The 20,377-nt window shown below is 45.8% G+C and overlaps 3 non-coding genes across 3 annotated transcripts; 2 read left to right on the top strand and 1 right to left on the bottom strand.

Annotated features, from left to right (window-relative positions):
* Nucleotides 1–2,252: 2,252 nt before the first annotated feature.
* TRNAN-GUU (transfer RNA asparagine (anticodon GUU)) lies at nucleotides 2,253–2,326 on the bottom strand. The gene has a single exon. It is a non-coding gene; the product is annotated as a tRNA-Asn (tRNA).
* An 8,748-nt stretch (nucleotides 2,327–11,074) lies between these two features.
* On the top strand, nucleotides 11,075–11,146 carry TRNAM-CAU (transfer RNA methionine (anticodon CAU)). Its single transcript has one exon. It is a non-coding gene; the product is annotated as a tRNA-Met (tRNA).
* Nucleotides 11,147–19,791: 8,645 nt separating this feature from the next.
* TRNAI-AAU (transfer RNA isoleucine (anticodon AAU)) lies at nucleotides 19,792–19,865 on the top strand. Its single transcript has one exon. It is a non-coding gene; the product is annotated as a tRNA-Ile (tRNA).
* The last annotated feature ends 512 nt before the right edge of the window (nucleotides 19,866–20,377 follow it).

The following is a 20,377-nucleotide window of genomic DNA, read 5'->3' on the forward strand; positions in this document are numbered from 1 at the left end:
TCAAACAGTATTTTGCACAGGGCACATTATCAAACCTAGAATCCCTTGCAATTTGCTTGCAAAGCACACTTAGCATAAAATCCACACTCTATGCCTGTTTCATTGATTTCAACGGTGCATTCGACAGGGTCCCTCGAGACCTACTCTGGCAGAAATTAATAAGAGCTGGGATACCATCAAAAGTAATGCAAACTACTATACTCTAAAACATGGCTTCATGTGAAGATGAGAAAAGTCTCCAAGCTATCCCGGAAAATCTACACCACCGTTGGATTGAAGCAGGGTTGCATTCTTGCCTATCTGGTGTTTAATATCTACATCTCAAGTCTATCCAGATATTTAGAAGCATTAAATGTTCATTCGCCAAAAGCCAGTGGCCGCCTCCTCACTCATCTTATACGCTGATGACGTGCCTTTAATGAGTATGACCCGCGTGGGGGGCGACATCTCAACTCCTTGATACTCTCTTCATCTTTAAGCAGCGGAACAAACTCAAAATCAATCCCATGAAAATCAAAGTGGTCAGGTTTAGTGTGAATCTAAGCACACCTGGCTCATGGAACACCATTGGACTGCGGTTTACCTGCGACTCACACAAGAGATATCTTTGGATTGTATGCTCATCTAGGGGTTCCTTTGCTCCACATATGGAGGCTGCATCCCTGACATTAGGTTTCAAACCCCTCTCAAAATCATTGCATGGCCCCATTCTAGGGCCCTTATAAGAAGGCCATGTCAGCGACATTCCTACCAACGATTACGTACGGATGCAATATCATAGTGGGCAAGGTGACCAGGTAGGTCCATTGACAGCAAAGCTTATCAGTCTGTGTATAAGCTATCAAGCTACACTTCTTTAATGCGATGAATGTCTACAAAGCAAAGCACATTTCTAACTTGGTTTATTCCATAAATGAGAATACTCACGATGCGACAAGTCCTGTCGGTATGGATCCTTACAGCTCTCTGAACGCTGGCTGGAATCCCCACTGACAGTTTGTGTAGCATGGTGGGCAACTCAAATAACAATAATGCACACCTACACATGCGTACATGGACTACAAGAGAAACATAGTACAATGCATCTAGCCCAACTGCACAACACAACTGCACTTGGAGATCGGGCTGATAATACAAAGTTGGGCCACAAAATGTGTTTTTTTCTCTAAGTTTCTCACAGATTTACACTGACAGAAGAAAACTTACTAGCCGCATGCATCTGGTTAGAAATAAATAAGCAGAAGCCGAGATCTACCTACAGACGCCCACCAGAAGACGCATTACAGTCTGCACAACCCATCAATTGGAGAAACACCCAGGTATTATCTGGCTCTTTAAAAAAAGCAACTCAAAATCATGGCTAAATCCCTCTCTTTGCAAGATGACAAAGCGACCCTGGCGAAGAGGGCCCGTGCTTGGCAAGTCCTCAACACCTGTAGGGCCCTGAACCCCAGCGCTGTTCCTGGGTATGCATGTCAGACAAAGATTGAGTTCATTCGACTCCGGCTGAGTGTTCGACCAACATTGGACCCGGTGCCCCCGTGGCCAAAAATGGGAAGCAGTAGGCTGTAGACTTCGGGGCGCTGGGAAGAAGGGCGTGACACATGTCCTCTGTTCCTGCCCAGCTACGTTATCTGAACCGAAAAAGATGCTGAGTGGGTCTTTCAATCAAGCCATGACACGACCCTGTGGACAGGCCCTTATCCCAGCACTCAATCAGAGCACACCTTATGGAATGCAAGGGCGGTGACGTTTCTATATTCGAAGCCCGAGCAAAGGCCACAAGGGGCAGAGGAAACTCCAAACAACGGAAACAGCGAATCCAAAGATAAAGTGCGTGGTGTGGCCGGTGACTCGACACCCTTCCCTCCTACTTGTGACGAAAATAGAGCACAGCCCAAGGTCGGACACAGAACACTACCGCCTCCGAGACTGTGCAGCCAGCACTGCTGCTTTCGAGCTTTTGCACACAGTGAGAGGAATTAACATTTTGCAGAGAGTGGCGAATTCATTTACTTCGATCAACCGTGGTTTTTATTACGTTCATACTCACAAATTAATTATATATTGATTTGTAACGAGTGGAATAGATGGTGTGTGTATGATCCTTATAGCACTGTCACAGCAATAATAGTGTAACGATAATTATATTAGTTATTTTTTATCTTAGAGGTTGTATTGTGGGAAGGTAATGGTTGTAATTAGCTATTTAAACATGAATTAAACAGGTTAAGTTAAGTAAAGAAAAAACTCGTCCCTGGGTGGGCTTGAACCACCAACCTTTCGGTTAACAGCCGAACGCGCTAACCGATTGCGCCACAGAGACTGATGACTTAAGAATGAAACTGATGCTCTTTGTGCCTCCTCTAGGTAGACCTCTCAGTTGTTTCCTATAGACATTCTCTGAGTAAATATATACGTGGGGATCTAGATTACCATGAGAGAAGTGCAGAAATCACATTTTTCTTCGATTCTCCGCCTCCCCCTCCATCCCCCCGCTGCCTCGTTGCTGTGCTGTTCATTAGCTCCTACTCACGCTTCTCGGCGCACCTTTCACTCGCTCGGGGGCGTGGCTCCCACTGGTGCAGCAGGTGCAGTGGCACTGGGGTCAGGGGACAGAGGGGCCCACTGTAGCCCTGCAACAGTGTCACACTCAAGAGAAAAACTCAACAACGTGTCAGGGTAGAGGGGACTGCAACAGCATCTCCGACAAGAGGAACATGCAACAGTGACAGATAAGAGGCAACTGTAACAAAGGCTCACACGACTAGAAACAACATCGCAGACAAGAGGATATTGTAACAAATTCACAACAGGAAACTGCAACAACATCTCAGACAAGATGAAAGTGTAACAGACACTCACACAAGAGACAACATCTTAGACAACAGGAAACTCCAGCGGAGCCTCAGAAAAGATGAGACAGCAAGAATGTTTCAAACAAGCTGCACCCAGAGAAATAATCTGCATCTTTCTGATGTTTCTGTGTCTGTTTTGCATGTCCCCTGACTTTGAAACCAGTGCCTTCCGGGAGGGCAGCAGTGTGTGTAGCATCCTGCTACAAGGAACCACAGACACAGGTTCTTATATTTTAGGAGCTTTATTGCATACAACTTGTCTCAACCCTGTCCCTACTCTAACTGCCCCCATCCTGTTCTCACTCCTCCTCTTCCCCTCAGCCCATCTAGCTCGACCCATCCCAGCTACTAGACTGTCAACTATATTACATCTCCCCCGTTCTTAACAAAATGAGCTTAATGTTTTCAGTGTTCGCAATTCTTCAATCCACCACACGGGTTGGCGGACAGCCTGTTCTTCAAGCTTCAGTAGTGTCGAATCAGTGGTGGGCTTGGCTTTGGTCAATCTTTCTGTTGTCTTGATCAAGGCATTCTTGACCACGTTGCGTGTAAACTGTTTACTCCCACGGTCCGCAGTTCTCATATTTCCTTCCGGTGGTGTAACCACGGTTGGTTCAGATGCTCGATCTCTTTCACGAGTGGATAATGTTCCGGTCCTCTTCCGAGCACCCGCATCTGCTTTTGCTTCCTTTTGTCTTGTCCGGCCGAGGGCAATACTGCCCTCAAATTCAGAATCATGTATACTAGACAGTACGGTGTTACCTGATGAGACTGTCTTGGTTTGGTTCGGTAACTCATTCGGCGCATCTACCCTTACTTCCTTTTGGCTAGCCCGGTCGAGAGCAACACTGCCCACCAATTCAGGGTCGTGTATGCCAGACAGTACGGTTCTATCTGATGAGACGGTCTTGGTTTGGTTCGATAACTTATTCACGGCCTCGGGTTGTCTGGCGAGCTCGTGAGCTATCGGTGCATAGACACGTTTCTCTCTCATCTGATGATATTTCTCTACTGACACGTCCGGCGTCTGTGCATAGGCATGTTTCTCTCTCATCTGATGATCTCTCTCTCCTGACACGTCCGGCTTTCCTTGCGGAGTGACTGGCTGGTCCCTTCCCATCCGGTTACTAAGGTCCACTGTCTCTGTTTTCCTTTTGTAGATCCTTTGAGTCAGCCTCGCGGACCCCTTCAGGGGTGACGGTGTCTGATCTGTGTCTGGATATACTTGTGACTGACATGACAGGTTGTCCTGTGGAGTGACTGAGTGTTCAGAGACCTTAGTGTGTGACATGTTGCTCTTGACGGGAAGGATGTCCTTTGGTTCCATGGTGCGTTTGAGTGGTTGACGCCATGTCTGTTGTCGGGACCATGACTCGGTTGACTCACGGGATTGAACAGACATGTTCTCTGGGTCAGAGAAGTCTTTTGTCAACTTCCAGGATCGGGTAGATGCGCTCTCTGAATCAGAGGAGGTCCGGGTCATACCCCTTTTAAAGGATCGGACAGACGCGCTCTCTGAACCAGAGGAGTTCCGGGCCATAGACGTGCTTTCCGGGTCAGAGAGATCCTTCTTCCCATTCCTTCTCAAACGTTTCTTTGAAACTGTCTTGGGTAATGGATTTTTGAATTCCGTAGTCCGTGACAAATTGCTCTTTCCCTTTGAATTGTCTTTGAGATGCTTCTCCGTGTGCCTTTGTTGGAACATCTTCAATGCTGTCTCATTTGGGAGGTTGTTTGATGATCCCGTGCTTGTTCCTTGTGCTTGATCCCAATCTTTTGCCTCTTTGTCCTTCTCGCCTGAAGTTAACGATTTCCTCTCCGTTTCTTCATTGTCGCGGGAGCCAAAGATGCATGGATCTTTTCTGGTTCGTTGCTGTGGAGGATCAGTCCGTCTTGTGCGACCTGTTTCTCCTTCACGCTTGTTTGATGCTCTAACACCTCTGATCTGGGGGTGATGTGTTCTCCTGCCAGATGTTTCCTTGGACTCGTCTTCACTGCTTGGCGACTGATGTTCCTGCGCCGACTTCCGGTGTTGACCGGTGCGACCCCGTCTTCTAGGGTTTGTCTTTCTCTCCCACTTGTTGTGCAGGATGCCCTCTTGTCCAGGAGTGCGATCTGTCCCACTTGACGCTCTTTCCTCATCAGAGTACTGTGTGTCATACTTTGAATGACTCCTTGAGGAACTCCTGGGGGGTGAATAACTCCTTGGAATTGTCTTTTGGATGATTGACTCTGAGTCATCTGATTCTGAGTAGTCCATGTCACTTTCTTTGTCACTGTATCTTTCCCGTTGTCTTTTTGCTGGTCTGCCTTCCCTCTCTCTCCTTTCAGTTTTGTTTGTTTTCTGAGTTATATCTTCCCAGGTATCTTGATGGTTTGCTCTCAGGTGCACGTCCTTCAATCCGTCTCTTGCTTTGATCTGCATTCCAATTTCGGCCTTCTTGATGATTTCCTTTAACGACCAATGCCCTTGCAGGATCTTGCGCTTGGTGTCAGGGTTTGTGCAACCTTCAACTATCCGAAGTTGAACCGCATCCTCATTTGTAAAAGTGTTGAAATGGCAGCCTCGTACCAGACTTTGTAACCTAGTGATAAAATTTGGCAACGGTTCGCCTGGTTCCTGCCGTGCTGTATTGAAAACCATGCGATTATGATCCACATCTGTCTGTGCGTTGAGATGGGCACAGAGCTCCCTTTGGAGTCTTTTATAGGTTTCTGTATCCTCTTTGGAAAATGTCCTGATTGGGCATCGGCTCTCAGGACCCACCAGATGGAGGAGTAGTATCAGACATTTTCTCTCTCTTTGCTCACCATTGGCTTTTAAGAAATCTTCCAAGGCTTCGAGCCACCAGTGTCGTTTGAGATCCGAGATCCAATCATCAGTCTGCACCGCTGGGGGCGGTACTTCAATGTGTGGAGTGACCCGCTGTGCTACGTTTCTTCCCGCCCTAAGAGAGGGAGATTCTGGTCCAGGTCTTTGGTCTGGTCGTTTGCTTAGAAATTGACAGTCTTCGTAACCATCACAGTATGCGCCGGTGAATGAACTTGGATGGTTCTACTCTCTCCGGGGTCCTCTGTAGGACTGCCCTCCTCTGGGTCTTCGGCAGTTCTGCCCAGCAGCTCTTCTCCCTTCGGCGCTCTTCGGTTTGTGCTCAGCGTCGTCTTTGTATGCACCATGCCACCGAGCAAAAGATAAACACTCAGAGAACCCTGAAGGGAGCTGGGAGGGTCATTAGTCTAAGGTATAACTGTCCTGCTTTTTGTAAAACATTTATGGGCAGAGGCTAAAGACTCGCGATTTATGATTGAGTAACGATAAAAAGAAAAACATCTCTTTGAAAACGTAGGATTCATGCAAACCTTAAAAAGTAAAGGCGGCTTGTTGAAAAGTGTCTTCAGAATCTCCCCTGACATCAGCCCTGCCAGGAGATTGAGAACAGTAGTGTCTGCAACTCTTAGAGCATTGCCACCACTACAGCTGCTGAGTAGCTAAAAATGACACACGATGCAAGACAAATCTGGCACTGCAGTCTGAGTGGTTCTTTAGGTCTGGCAATTCAATGGGTTTAGTTCCTACCACCAAGCACAAATTAACAGTCTAGTTAGGTTCTTTGGCTTGGATATTTACTAGAAGGGTGGGGAAGGTGTCTTCTCTGCTGAAGAATGTCCTTATGACTCTTCTCAGTGCCCCAGAGCTTTCTTTGGCTCTTGGCAGTATCAGTGAGCTACCACGACACACTCAAGGACCAGCATCTCTGGCCTGTGTGATCTTGGTTGCAATCAATTATTTTGATGTGATTCTACGCAGCAGCGTAGTCTAAGACCCCTTTAACCACCGGGTCCTTACAATCTTGGGCATCTATATCAGATGGCAAGAATGTCTTCATGGACTGGTAGCAACTCATCCGAACCAGAGAGTATTAGAGTTTTTAGTAACCAGGGAGCCCCCCTTACTCATCAGAAACCTATAAAGTCCACAGGACATGTACAGACCTTGGGCCTCCATTTAATGTGAGAAGCCGCGTGTGGTCGGGATCTGGAATGGGGCTTTGGTTCCTCTGGGGAGAGGTCAAGCTCTATGATACAGGGAGCAGATGAGCAAACCTGATGGTCCTCACGACTCACGACCACCTCACATGCACTCTGGCCATCACAGCTGATCCTGTTTGAGCTCCTGTTGTTGCTTCTCCTCTGTAGCCGATCTGTGCATCCTCAGCAGCATCCCGGCCTCTGGGGGAGCAGAGAAGGTAGTCTTCTAGATTCTTGATTGGAGTGGATTGCTCTTCTGTTTTATGGAGGCAGTTCCTCAGCAGACAGGCAGCAGGAGGTCAGACATAGATTTACTCTAGTAATGTCACATCTGGAACTGAGATTGGTAACCAATGTGCTGCATCCTCCTGAGTGGTACAAAAGGGGGTGGTGATGGACGGAGCATCTGAAGCAATCAAACACTCACACCCAGTCAAAAGATCTGGGTTTAATCCATCACCACTCTTTAGCCCACTCTGCCACCCCAGTTCAGACTTGGCCATATGCAAATCAGTCTGACCCTGTGCCTCATGGGAACAGTCCAGCCCGAACTGCCAAACCATGCCTTCCCTGGACCAGAAGCAAGCTTCCTAGGACCGGTTTCTGGCATATCAGCCGTATTCAGCCAGGCTTGCTTGAATCCAGTGGCGGCGTTCGACACTGTAGCACACAACATCTTGCTACAGTGTCTGAACAGAGGTGGCATCTCTGGCACCGCGCTGAGATGGATCCAAGACTTCCTCAATGAGAGAAGTTTTCAAGTCAGGCAGGGTGACTGCTATTCTAGGGGGGTGCCTCTGGGCCAAGGCGTGCCGCAGGGCTCGTCCTTGAGCCCTACCCTCTTCAATTTGTATGTCGCGCCTGTTTCATCGATCGTGGAGAGTCATGGCCTCCAACTGGTCTCTTATGCCGACGACACGCAGCTGGTGATCTCCCTGTCGCAGGCGCCCTGTCTTGCTGCCGATGGCTTCCGTTCGTGTATGAAAGATCTTGCCGAATGGATGGCCAACAATTGCTTGAAGCTGAACGGCAGCAAGACAGAGGTGATGGTGGTAGGGAGAGCCCAGTCTGCCTGGTCGCCGGCATGGTGGCCCTCCTGCCTTGGCCCCACCCCTACCCCGTGCCTAGAGGCGCGCAATTTGGGGGTGTGGTTTGACGTAGGGCTCACCTTTGGCCCCCAGATTAATCGGGTGGTGGGAGTCTGCTTCGGGATTCTGAAGAAGCTGAGAAAGGTCCTGGACCTACTCCCGCTGGAAGCACGTCAAACCCTGGTTCATGCCCTGGTAACAGCTAGGGCGGACTATGGGAACCTGTTGTACCTGGGGGCGCCAGAAAAAAGCATGGCCCGGCTGCAAGTGCTGCAGAATGCGGCTGCACGGCTGATACTCAGACTGCCAAAAAGGGCGCACTCTAAGGCGGCCCTCCAGCAGCTACACTGGCTCCCCGTAAGGAGAAGAGTGGAGTATAAAGCCCTCTGTACCTGTCATCGTATTCTGAATGGCAGGGCACCCGCCCCCCTGACGAATTTGATCAAAGCGTACATACCAACACGGGCGCTTAGATCAACAGGAGGTGGTTTATTGAGGACCCCAAGAATCAAGAAGGCCCGCATGGGAGGCAGGTCTTTCAGATATTTGGCGGCAACTTACTGGAACAAACTGCCAACGGATCTGCGTCTGGAACAAGATGAGGCCAGATTCCGGGCAAAATTAAAAACTTATCTTTATAGCAAATAATGGCCCGTGATGTTTTTGTGCTCCCTGTCATCTGTCTACTCCCACTCTCAGCGCGTGGACACGCCGGTGTGCGTAAGCGCAGCGCTCAATAAATGTCCCAATAAATAAATAAATAAATAAATAACTAAAGTGAGCAAGGGACTCACGTCTGAGCATACCCTGCCAATTTATGGCAAACAAAGCAGTACAAAAGGGGGTGGTGATGGACGGAGCATCTGAACCAATCAAACACTCACACCCAGTGAAAAGATCTGGGTTTAATCCATCACCGTTCTTTAGCCCACTCTGCCACCCCAGTTCAGACATGGGCATATGAAAATCAGTCTGACCCTATTCCTCATGGGAACAGTTCAGCCCAAACTGCCAAGCCATGCCTTCCCTGGACCGTAAACAAGCTTCCTAGGACCGGTTTCTGAGTAGCCCATAGCAGACCCACATGTCAGGCGCTTAGTGGTGTACTGGTCCCACATGTCAAGCATTTGTTCAACTTTCAAAACTATTGGGCAGGCCTCCAGTGCCTACTCATCAGCGGGGCTCCTTTCAAATTTCCTGGAGGCGCTAATGAGGTTGTGCAGTGGTGAGTTGGTCTGAACTCCTGCAGTAGTGGCTGGTGAGATTTAGACTTAGTGGAGCATTAAAAACATGTTCTCTCCTTTCAGATAGTGAGTGAGTGAAGCAATAACAGTTCGTATGCACTGTTGCCAGCAGCTACAGAGTGGAAACACACACACTCACTCACACTCTCTAACATACTTGCTCTGACACACACACACACACTGACACAAGCTCACACACGTTCTGATATAAGCACACACACGGCCTGTGACACACATGCTTTGATACACAAACTCTGACACAAGGACACACACGCTCTGCCATAAGCACACACACACTCTGACACAAGGACACACACGCTCTGACATAAGCACACACACTGACACAAGGACACAGACGCTCTGACATAAGCACAACCACACTCTGACACAAGGACACACACGCTCTGACATAAGCACACACACTGACACAAGGACACAGACGCTCTGACATAAGCACAACCACACTCTGACACAAGGACACACACGCTCTGACATAAGCACACACACTGACACAAGGACACAGAGGCTCTGACATAAGCACACTCACACTCTGACACAAAGACACACACTCTGACATAAGCACACACATGCTCTGACACAATGACAAACACATACGCAAACTATGACACAAGGACACGCATGCACTGACATAAGCAAACATTCTCTGACCTAAAGACACAGACACTCTGACATAAGCACAGACATGCTCTGACACAAGGGCACACACACACACACACATACTGACATGAGGACACACGCGCTCTGACATAAGCACAAACACACTCTGACCCAAAGACACACACACACACATTCTGACATGCGCACACACATGCTCTGACACAGGGACACACACACTCTGACATAAGCACAAGCACACTCTGACACAAGGACACACATGCTCTGACAGAAGCACACACACACACACTAGACCCCTATGACACTTGCTTGCCTACCTAATTAATCGTGTGTGTCTGGATATGAAGATGTGAAGACTGTACAGATGTAGTTTGGCATACTTCTTTAAAAAAGCTTAGTTTCCCAAATACAAAAACCCTATTTCTAATGACTGTCACCCCAGGGTGCTGGTCAGAAGGGCCTTCATGCCACTGTGCAACAGACAACGCATCCAATTCCATCATTGTGCGGTCACGAATCTGAGACCAGCAACGAAAAAATAAAAGAGACAAGCGAGGAAGCGTAAAGGACAGCATCGAACAGGCTGAAGAACACAATCCAGCTTTTAAAAGCCCGCCTAGAAGCCTCACATTCCAGGGCAGCGCTCTCCGAGGATTCTGCTGGCAGGAAAATCACACTTTCCAAAAACAGAACAGTTTCCTTTACGGTTTCCTTAAGAAGATTAGAACAAGCAGGAGGCACAATGCGGCCCAATGGCACCGTGTCTAACTGTCTATGCAGGGGGTGGGAGATGAGAGGTGAGGGCAGAACGAGCACAAGGAGGGGCGATTGGTCACCCTACCTCCTTGACTTGTTTTTCTATTGGACAAATCATCTGGATTTCGTCCTACAGAGACGTAAACAGTCCTATTTACAGACCAAAGCACTGATTGTCAAAGGATGAAAGGGTTCAGAAAAGAGAGAAAGGAAAAATGACGGAGCTCTGTGTCCTGAATGTGTCAGAGCCCGGCGAGCGATGGTGCGAGGCGCAGACCGCTTCTTAAAATGTAGACATGGAGGCGAGTGTAAGTCAGGCTAGGAGATCCAGACGCACAACCCCGCCCCCAGTCTGTTCCAAGCATCAATGAAACTCACGCTCCTCATTGGCTCATGCATACAAGAAGCCCCACCTCTTCCACGATACAGAGCCAAATAGGAACCCTGGGGCATGTGGCAATACAGCAGAGTGGCGCAGCGGAAGCGTGCTGGGCCCATAACCCAGAGGTCGATGGATCGAAACCATCCTCTGCTACAGCTATTTTTTCTTCATGTGTTTTTATTTTTTTATTTTAATTAATTGGTGTTTAAGGATTTGAGCTCTTTAGTTGTTGTTTTTTTTCTTTGTATATACATTCAATGTATTTATTTTTCCCTAAACAAATCACAATTTTTAAATGAACAACTTGCTATGGAAACCTTTGTGTTGTGAGAGTAGTGCCTTATATTTGCAAAGCTTAGAAACAGCACAAAGGTGCAGCAAACAGATATATAAAAGCAGGTCCTATTTCCAGAAAGACACTTTAGTGCGCTCCGGGAAGCCCTCCTCACCAGCAGAACGCCTGTTGTATGTCAACTTTAAAACAATGCAAGGGTTTTTTTTAGAAATCCCATAGTTCTTTTAACCTGAGCAAAGTGATACCTAATTTTACAAGTCCAATAACTTGAAGCCACAAGACAGGAAGCAAAGAGCAGGCGAGCCGGACCAGAGCAAAGCATAGGATCTGTGGTGGCTCTGGGAGCCCTTGCGCGAACCAAGGACTGAACATGTTTGCCATGTAAATAATTCAACAAACACTACGAATATATATGATAAAGTCTCTTGAATATTCAAAAAAGTTTACTTCTTTAACATACAGATGCTTTGACGTTAATATGTCACATTATATCAATTCTAATCGTTTTTAAACATGAACTGAAAATAATTCCTGGCCTAATCACTCACCTCACCCTGACATCAGTGTCGTTAGTTAACTAAAAGGAATCACAGTTGTCATGTGAACCCTGTATGTGTCCCAAATACCTATTCTAGATGAACAACATTATAGTCTAGTAAATAAAACGCCGTAGATTTTTGTACCACTGGTATTCTCAACTCATGTATTTGAAGGTGCTTTCATATGCGATAGTGAAGAAAAAGGAAGATCTGTAAAATAAAAAATAATTGCCTTAGATCACACAATTTGGTTAACCGGGGAAGCTAATGTTAATCCCGGTTTTCTGGTTTCAGATTGTACATATCAGTCACTAAATGGGCATCTGTTTGTCTCTCCTTTTTATCTCATATGTCAATGGTTTGTTTTTACCTCTTTGTTCAGGGGGTAGATCAAGGGTGGCAGGCTGAAACTAAATGAAAGCTCGGCTCGTCATAGGCTTGAGGTTCCACCAGGGCCTGGAGCTGAGCCCGAGCCAGGCTCAAGCTTTCAGCAGACTCGCCCACCTCCAGTAACATGCACACAGAACGAACTTCGAAATTCATAATGATTCGGAGTTTGTTCAATGGGAAACTTCAAAGCTTCACATGAATGCTGCCGTAGTAATATAGTCAAGACAAGATTAAGGAGGAGACCACTGTGGAATGTGTTACTTGGGTTTCAAAGGTTGAAGCTTTCTAAGCAGGCAGACCTAACAGTGGGGGCAGATCTGTGGAAGGCCCCCTGTTCCATGAGTCAAAGAATGTTACTCCTTCAAATCAGTTTTTTTCCCTACTGGGAGAAGTTTGGTTTTGGCTGCATCGATTTTTAACAAGTTGGACTTCATCCACTGGCATATTGTGAGTTCATCGCCTTTCCGTCTGATTGATGACTTTGGAGCAATCTGGTCTAGTCTAGTAATGATTTGGGTGTCATCAGCATATGAACAGGCTTAAAGTCCAATGGATCTGATCAGGTGTGATAGGGGGCGGACACAGATGTTAAAATGAAGACCCCTGGGGAATTTGCAACAAAGGCGGGCTTTCGCTAAGAGATATAATGCAACGGATAAAGGTTGAGCAAAGTTAGATGGAAAGAATGGAAACAAAGCCAGGACTACGGGTTTGCGAAATTTGGGTAATTGGCTTTTGCGTGATTATGAACATTTCGGAAACATTATGAAAATGACAAGTCATTACATAAAATCTGCAATTTAGAAGATTATCCATTCAAGGTTTTCTTGGTTGTGTTTTTTTAGGTCTCGACTATTAAATTCTGCAGGAATTAATAGCTCAAGACTATTGGGGATAAACTAAGAGCTAAACTAAGCTCTCAAAAAATGCGGTTTTCCAGAAGTGCATGTGTCCCGTGTACGCGCTTCTATCCGCCTGCCTGCCTGCCTCGCATCACCACATCAAAGCCAGCCATCTGTTGCTCGAGCCTCCTGCCTGACTCCTGCCTTTGAAGTCAAGCTTAGCTGCACTTCAAAAGGATCCGCTCCCCCGCCCCCTGCTTCACACTTTTCCCAGCCCCCAGGCCATGTCTCGCATTTCTCCTCCCTCCCTCCCCACAGCAATGCCAAGAGCTTTTATTTCCCACTACCTGTATTTCATGTTTTGTTTGTGGGATCTGCCATTTTGCTGAGGAAATGCTGTTTCCAACTCTTTTACAATTGTAAAATTGTAAACAATGTGGAGAAAAGGAAACAATAATGTCCCCCGCCGCAAATCAAATGCTCCAGGCTGTTTCACTTACACGGCTGCGAGGTCCTGCTTTGTATGTGCACACAGCGATGACACACTGCCACAAGCAGTGGACGCACGGACTGGAAAGCGTGCTACACGTTTAAGACTATCTCCTGATGCGTGCTTGTTTATCAATGGCGGATATGTTTAATATGTTCTCTTGTTTGTTTCTACCACACAAGTCTAGCCTCCTTCACAGTGAAGGGACCATGTCTCCTCGCAGGGGGCTCGTACTGAAAGCTTGTTTGTGCCTCCATGTCCCCAGCATATCTCACGCTGACTCTTCTCTGCGCGGAATAAGTTTGTTTTCCATTGCACCCTGACCTCGCTTAATTTAAAGTCCAAACGGGTCAACCAACCAACTGTTCTCCAGAAAATCAGCGCACAGGACTGCACAGGATGCAATCGGCTGAGGTTGGCAGCACCTCGGACCCAGCTCTTCGGAACAGCTGTGGAGCACACCTATCCGAACCTTCTCCACATGTCTTCTGCTCGAATTCTCATAGCGCCTAGAGGCAGAACGGATTGTATTACTAGCTGAATAAATATTAAATGCAAACACAACAAAGAATCGCCTCCTTTCTTGTACTGGGCTTGACTTTCAGGTGGGACATAAAAAAATAAAATCAAGAACTGGAAGGATTCCCGTAATAACCTAAGAAATGTGAGCGCGTTACGAGTCTGTTAGGGTTGGGGCTTTTGGGAGCTGGGTACTGCAGTGAACAACTACGGGCCAGCTGCATAGGTGGGCTGTGTCCTTGCCAAGCCTTGTAGGGGCATCATACCATGTGGAAGCAGTTTGTGAATAAAATGTTATTTTAATTGTATTATTCATAGCAGTGCATGCCCTTCATTTATAATTGTATGTTACCATTTGGAAACTAAAGAAATGAATTACTTTGATGCATTTGGTGAAATGATCTTAAATTCATAAGATGACCTCTCAAGTGGGCCGATACCAACTTTGACGTGCCAGGCAGTCTTAACTTGGCATCATTCATGACGTCACCGTTGCACATGCGTCGCGGCTGGACTGAAGGTGTTCTAATGGTTGACGCCCAGTCACACTGCAGAGATGCTGATAATATGTAGCCGCAGCGATGTGGACATGTATGTACCTTGTGTCTACCACCCCCGAATAGATTATCCGTGCGAAGAGCAGTGTGACCTCCTCACGCAGCACAGGTCACCAGCCAGGCTATGAATGCAGATAGAACAGTAAGGTGACTCTCCTGGAATATTCTCGTATTGAGGTTTGCTTTTATTCACATTCTTTATTTACATAAATATATTTTGGTTAATATATGAGGTGTGCACCAGAACATTATTTCAGTTCAAATTGCTGCTAATTAGTAGAAGGTCTAACATCCTGGTTACACTTTTATGGCACAGCATGCATTTCAGTGGAAAATCCGTGCATGTGTGAACAGCATGGACTGTTCTGCCCTCCGGCGAATCTCGCGTTATCAAACTTTGCTCGATTGTTATTAAAAAAAAACAGACCACCAAATTCTGTTTCTATGTTTTTTTTCCTCACAAAAGTGTCATTGTGCACGATAATGCGGAACAGTGCAACCTGTGACAGTGCGTTTTCACCATTGTGTCGCCTAAGCACACATTAATACCAACTGGGCAAAAGATTTACCTTTTAGTACCAGTTTACTAGCTTCCTATAGCTCCTGGCACCTGAAAGGTAACCACTTTCTTCTTTGGAAAGGGTGTGCCACTATTGTGCGTCAACAAACGCAGCACTTTGTGGTAACTTTTTATCCATCCCAGACAGATTTTATTTTAGTGCAATCTGGAAAATTATGCGGCAGAGGGTGTAATATGTATAGTGCTTAATGTTGATGTTGGCCAGCTTTTAAGTGCTCAAGTGATGCCAGACACGGGAACTAATGCAGAAGGTGTGTCCAGAATCACACACTTAGGACTTAGGTAACGGGCGGTGCTTTTCTGTACTATACGAGCATGTCATTGCGGGAACCCTGAAACATCACGACATGTAGGGCTGTTAAATTTGAGAGTCGTAACAATCTTCTCATCTGGGGATCAATGTCACAAGGTTTCTCTGCAGAGCAGGAGGAGGGCACGTCAATGTGTCACTGCTTCAAATTACCTATAATCTCCTAACGAGTCTTCCTTTTCCCGCATGTGACCCTACTTGCACCCTCTCGGATCCATCTTCATTCTTTTCTGCTTTTCCCTGTTTCCGCCACACACTCCACTCCTTTGTGTCTCCTTTCTGGCCACTTTCCTACTTAACTTTTCATCCTTTCTCCTTTAATCCCATTTCCACCTTCTCACAACCCCTTCGAGCACTGCTATCTTAACATTTGTGTTTCTCTCTGTCTTATGATGTCTGCCCTGCCACCATTTACTTCAGACCCTCACACACCCTCACCCTCACTCCTCCTCACCCTCACACACCCTCTCACCCTCACACCCTCACACACCCTCACCCTCACACCTCCTCACCCTCACACACCCTCACACCCTCTTACCCTCACACAACCTCACTCACCCTCACACACCCTCATCCTCACACACCCTCCCTCATCCTCACACACCCTTACCCTCACATACCCTCACTCACCCTCACACCCTCACCCACCCTCACACACCCTCACTCACCCTTACCCTCACACACCCTCTCACCCTCACACACCTTCACACACCCTCACTCACTCTATCACCTACACCCACCCTCACCCTCACTCCTCCTCACCCTCACACACCCTCTCACCCTCACACACCTTCACACACCCTCACTCACCCTCTCACTCTCTCACCCTCACCCTCACTCACCTTCACCCTCACCCTCACACCCCTCACCCTCTCTCACCCTCACACACCCTCACCCCCTCACCCTTACACACCCTCCCTCACCCTCACACACCTTCACACACCCTCACACACCCTCACCCTCACCCACCATCACACACCCTCACTCACCCTCACCGTCACACCCCTCACCCTCACACACCTTCACTCACCCTCACCCACCCTCACACACCCTCACTCACCCTCACACCCCTCACCCTCACACACCCTCCCTCACCCTCACACACCTTCACACACCCTCACTCACCCTCATACACCCTCACCCTCACACACCCTCACACACCCTCACACCCCCCTCACACACCCTCACCAGCATAGCATAGCAAAACATAGAATAGCATAACAAAACACAGCATAGCATAGCATAACAAAAACAGCATAGGATAGCAAAACATAGCATAGCATAACAAAACAAAGCATATCATAACATACCAACGCATAGCAAAACAAAACATAGCATAGTATAACAAAACATACCATAACAAAGCACAACAAAACAGCAGAACAAAACATAGCATAACATAACAAAACATAGCATAACATAACAAAACAATGCATAGGATAATATAACAAATCATAGCAAAACAAAATATAGCATAGTATTACAAAGCATGGCATAGCATAACAAAACGCAACCAAACCTAGCAGAACAAAACATAGCATAACATAAAAAATAGGATAACATAACAAAACAAAGCATAGCATAACAAAACATAGCAAAAAACAACAAATCATAGCATAACAAAACACACCAAAACAAAGCATACATAACAAAACATAGCATAGCAAAGCATAGCAAAACATAGCATAGCATAACACAACAAAACATAGCATAGTGTAACAAAACACAACATAGCATAGCATAACAAAACAAAGCTTAGCATAGCATAACAAAACATAGCATAATAAAGCATAGCATAGCATAACAAAACATAGCAAAACAAAACATAGCATAGGAAAACAAAGCATAGCATAATAAAACACAAAAAAGCATAGCATAACACAACATAGCATAGCATAACAAAGCCTAGCATAGCAATAGACAACAAAACATAGCATAGCATAACAAAACACAACAAAACATAGCATAGCATAACAAAACAAAGCATAGGATAGTCAAGTCAAGTCAGTCAAGTCAAAAGATTTATATAGCGCGCTACATACCCATAGGGTCTCAAGGCGCTTGAGGAAGGGTGGGGAATTACTTGTCGAATATCCAAGTTTTAAGTTGCTTTCTGAATGCTAGGTGGTTCTGAGTAAGGCAAAGGTGAGTGGGAAGTGAGTTCCAGGATTTAGCTGCCAGGTAGGAGAAGGATCTACCTCCCATGGTGGTTTTGTTGATGCGAGGTACAGTGGCAAGGGCTTGGTTGGAGGATCGTAGCTGACGGGAGGGGGTGTAGAAGGACAGTCGTGTGTTGAGGCATTCGGGTCCAAGTTCGTAAAGTGCTTTGTGTGCGTGGGTTAGGAGGCGGAAAGTGATAGCAAAACTAAACATAGCATAGCATAACAAAACAAAGCATAGGATGGCAAAACAAAACATAGCATAACAAAACATAGCATATCATAACAAAATATAGCATAACAAAACACAGCACAGCACATAGCATAACAAAGCATAGCAAAATACAACAAAACATAGCATAGCCTAACAAAACACAACAAAACATAGCATAGCAAAACAAAACATATACTAGCATAGCAAAACATAGTACAGCATGCCAAACACAACAAAACATAGCATAGCATAACAAAACATAGCATAGCAAAACAAAGCATAGCACAATAAAACACAACAAAACATAGCATAGCATAACAAAACATAGCATAGCATAACAAAACATAGCATAGCATAACAAAGTTTTGCATAGCAAAACATAGCATAGCCTAACAAAATATAGCATAGCATAACAAAACACAGCATAGCATAGCATAACAAATCAAAGCATAGGACAGCAAAACATAGCAGCACAGCATAACAAAACAAAACATAGGATAGCAAAACAAAACATAGCATAGCATACAGCATCACTCAGCACCACCACAGCATCACTCAGGGGCACCACAACATCGCTATGCGCTACCACAGCATCACTGAACGCCACAGCATCACTCGTTCGCCACCACAACATCACTCAGCGTCACCACAGCATCAATCTGTGCAACCATTCAACAACAACTGTTTCAAATATGTTCTCTCAATGTTTCAAGCTTTATTACAAATGTAAAAAAAAGATGTTAATATTTCACTTCTGTTCTTGGATTTTCGTCACAATAAAATACACTGAACATCATCTTCACAAAAGTTATTTACAAAAGTTTAAGCGATTGGCATTATAAATTACAATAACTTTTATTTAAGTATTAATTATTAAAAAAAATGTAAAGCCATTGTTATTTGTAATATCAATACATTTAAGTCACGTAAATACAACACATATTGCATTACAAATGCTATAGGTGTCACATTTGCGAAAGTTATAACTATTGGCATTGTAAATAACAAAGCTATTAATTTCGCTATTTTCAAAAACAAAACATAAGTAAAAAATGTGTCATTTACAATACCAATAGCTCAAACGTTCCTAATGCGAGACCTATTGCATTGCAAATGCTTGTTTAACTTATAGTCATTGTTTTATATTTGGGGTCGTCAGGACAGCAGATACCAAATTGTAAACAAAACACGTGCACAGTGACTTGCACCCCAACTTTTACACGATCACCCTCCTCGCCCCACATCCCTGGACCTCAACTGGAGCCAGAACCCCACAGCAATAATCACACAGGTCACCTAATGGCTAGAGACAAGTAAAGCAGCACAGAAATCATCGAATGCACTGACCCCACCCTCTACCCAGGGATGGAACTCGTCATCAGTGGTCCAGAAATGTTCATGCAGCACCGACAGATGACGTCATATGTACCTGCACCGAGCAATGTGCTCATTCAATTATGTGCTGTACTTGTAAAAGTACCAAATAACTCCACCTCACCGCGGACACTTTGCTCTTGTTCAAAGTTTTTCCTTTATATATTTTTGCTTCAGGTGTGTTATTTCAATTGGAAGAACTAAAGTGAGTAAACCAGACTTCAACTCCCAAAATGCATTTGGATAGCAACCGAAAATCAAGTAGTGGAGCACTGCGTTCCTCATGACTTGGAGTCACATCGTACCCTCAATGCGGTCACAGCAGGGAGGAAAGAGTGGGCTGTGAATTCGTTGAAAGGCTGAGCTTGAAAAGTGGAAAGTCCACCATGGGGTTTCTTTCTTGGGACAGAATGTGGATAAGAATACAAAAGATGATATATTAGTTGAAAAACGCACTGTACTGTGCAGAACTTGAAACTGTCAAGCCTCACTCGGAGGAGGAGCTACATCAACAGTAAAAATTCATCTTGGCCGGTTAGCTCAGTTGGTTAGAGCGTGGTGCTAATAACGCCAAGGTCGCGGGTTCGATCCCCGTACTGGCCAATTCTTTTTAACTTTTATACTTGTTGAAAAAATGCATATATTAGAAGGAGTTTCAAATAACACCTCACAAGGTTGTTTGTTTAATCTAGTAAATAACTGGGGTCAGGTGTCTGTACCAGGAGCACGGTGTGTGCAGCTAACGCCATGTTAAGACACTGCGGGCTAAGAGTGTCCTCTCCTCTTTCTGTCACACCAGCCTCCTCCATGTTATCATGGGTCTCTCAAATACCCCTTTTTGAACCAGGACGCGCGACTAATGGTGACCCTGTCTGGTGCCGGTTCCTCGGTTTGTGGGTGGGATGTCCAAAGGTGACGAGAGGTGAAGGAAAGAGCACATGGTTATGTAGGCGTCATGAAATGATCTTGTCTATGCTGGTGCCCTTCATATCGTTGCACTCTCGTTTGTTTTTAAGTATGCAAAGCACTTCGTCCACCAGGCTGTGGTACTAATACTTTAAAACATTAGAAACACAAATGCAAACATATACATATAATGATACACGTTTTTCATC

This window comes from Lissotriton helveticus, chromosome 12 (genome assembly GCF_964261635.1).
Source record: "Lissotriton helveticus chromosome 12, aLisHel1.1, whole genome shotgun sequence".
In the NCBI taxonomy this organism is placed as follows: Eukaryota; Metazoa; Chordata; class Amphibia; order Caudata; family Salamandridae; genus Lissotriton; species Lissotriton helveticus.